This window comes from Priapulus caudatus, unplaced genomic scaffold, assembly GCF_000485595.1.
Source record: "Priapulus caudatus unplaced genomic scaffold, Priapulus_caudatus-5.0.1 Scaffold1741, whole genome shotgun sequence".
NCBI lineage: Eukaryota > Metazoa > Priapulida > Priapulimorpha > Priapulimorphida > Priapulidae > Priapulus > Priapulus caudatus.
Genome location: NW_014578802.1, coordinates 34,045 through 36,864, shown reverse-complemented (window position 1 = coordinate 36,864; position 2,820 = coordinate 34,045).

Here is a 2,820-nt window from a genome sequence, read left to right as displayed (position 1 = left end):
ACCATGGCAGCCAGCAGCAGCCAGCAGCAGCAGCAGCAGGTAGCAGCAGCAAGCCACCACCACCAGAGCAGCAGCCAGCAGCGTAGCAGCAGCAGCAGCAGTCAGCGCACCACCAGCAGCAGCAGCCAGCTCAGCTCTCTACGCCGAGTCACGCTCTGCCTCTCATTCGCTGCCCTGCATTCGTTCCAGTCAGCAGCATCCTGACTATCATCATTCTATCAGCAGCGCGTCCTCAGTCTGCCAGTTCTCACGTCTACTTCGCTTCTCCCTCCTGCCCTTCCTTGTCGGCCCATCTCTGCTTCACCTCCGGCGCCGTCGCGTCGTTACTGCCTGTCGACTTCCAAATCTCGAGCTCGTTGTTTCAGTGCGCAGTCGTTACAGCCATCGGTGATTTAATGTTAAGCATCGTGTTTACACTAACACTATTGAGCCCGAAAACTAATCCGTTACTCTATCTATCCGTCTGCCAACAGTTTGATGGCCGGGAGCCATAAGTGTTGTTCATTCTGCTTGAACTCTACTCTGGCCAAAACTTATTGGTTTTATAAACTGTTGCTACCGCGATGCTTGTGCTTCTCTGCTCCCGTCTGCTCTCGTGCTGCTCTCCTGCCGTCTCGCTCTCCTTCTCTCTGCTGTCCTCCCCTTCACACTTCCCCATCCCGTGTCACGCTAACTGCGTTCTCATACGGCCAGAGATACCTCGAACTGGCAAGTAACCGACTAGTACATTCAACCCACCCCACCAACACTCCTAATATGATTGTTAATTAAGCATTAATTTCGCACTCATCATATGAACTTATATACAACGGCTAAATCGGTAAGAAACGTATAGTACGCCCTCTTAAATATGCTCGCTCCAATAACACATCTGTATCCACCACCTCCAATGTTCTGTGCTGTGCCATTTACATAGCCTCAATCTAGAGTGGGGTTACGCTTACAAAAGAATGTGTATAGTGCTGTTAGCCAAACATTTAACATCTTCACCGCTAACTTATAATATCCGCTTTCTTTCAGGGGCGTAGCGCACAGGTAAATTTGTGTAGGAGGCAAATGTTGTTAGTTAAAGAACAAGGAGCGAATGAAAGCGAATGGACTCCCGTACCCGTAGCCTCGAGACATTAAGATACGGCTACCGTACCCGTAGCCACTGCCTTAAGAAAATGTAATTGTAGTTTGATTTCGACACTTAATTACACTTCACAGGTAAACTTTAGACTAGTTTGTTATTAGGTATATTATGACTATGAATTCTATTAATAGTTAATACTACTAGTATTACCTCGTAAACCACGCTTGAACTTGAACCAACATCCTTGAGACTCCTCTACAACTACTTGGTGTTCTTGGGGTCGCCGTCTCTCTGCCATTTCGCTCATCGGCTGGATTCCTCCACTATCTCCGATGTACCCCAAGTCGCTCTCCATCGCAACTGGGTCATCTTGCTGGCGGCCGTATGCAGCCTCTGGGTCATGCATTCCGTGGTTGTCAATGCCATCATTCCATGCGTTTCTCGAGCTCGCACTTACTGGTCTAGGACTGCGAGATCCAGTCGGGCCAGTCCCGGGCCTACCACTGCCCGGGCGCCGCGACATCTCCAGCTCGTCGTTAGCTGACAAGTTCACGTTACTACCTGTCTGACCACTCATCTAATGTTAACCCTTGTTACTTACAAACCTTAATAAATAAATTTAAATTCTGCTAATGGATCCCAAACTAGGGATAGCGCTTGACTTCTGACGAGCCACGAAGACTCGCTGTTTCTTTACTTCTTGTTGATACCACACTGACAAACACAAAACTTCCGAACTTGTTTCTCGCTGGTGCATTCCATTCTGCGCATGACGTCACGCAACCATGGATACCTATCACGTGGATATATCGACTGAATTATATATTATCTTGCGTCAATATTCACTTTCAGCACTCTGCTAATGGCATAAATAATTTAGTCTTTGGATTTGTTGCTAGGAGTCGAGCCTTACAATTAATCCGACAGAAGAGAAATCGATTGCTACAAAGTCCAAGGTTGTTTTGCGTTCGAATGCAGGCGAAATGCAGGCGTCATCCGCCACCCTGCCGGCTCTCTCTTTCTCTCGCTCATTTCCCCCCTCTCTCTCTCGCGCGCGCCCTGCAACCGACTCATATATAATTATATATATAATATATTATCGCTATATAATACTAATATCATATATAATGTACGATAACATACTAACCATAAAAATAATAATAGAAAGATATATGCCTTTCTATGATACTAACGCGTTAGTATAGTTACATAGAGATAAGTGTTGCAATCTTTCACGATCGCCACAGAATGCGCGTTATATCAAAGCCTTGTATTCAACTAACACTAACATACTAGAAATAACATGATAGAAAAATTACTACACGCACAACGCTGCTTAATTGTGTAATACAACATTATTTAACATTATTATATCAGCGGAGTGTATAAAATTAATTTGTTTTGTTTAAGATTATATACACAAATATAATTATACTAATTAAATTATAATTTGATAATAACTAATTTATTACATTTTTGCTCGATCCATAGGTTTAAGTGCCGTCGAGGCGACTTTACTTGTTTTGTATTATTTCATATTAATGGCATTTATCAAATAATGTTTTATCTATACATTTTAATAATTATAACGTTGTGTGCCAACACATGTAATTGGTTAAAGTTTTTTCCTATATTCCCGTAAGCGTTTTTATGGTGCCGTATATTTGCTGTAATAATTTTTTGCTGTAGCAAGAAAGAAACCTTTGTTCGTTATTTATTATTCATTATTAAATTAAGCATTTATG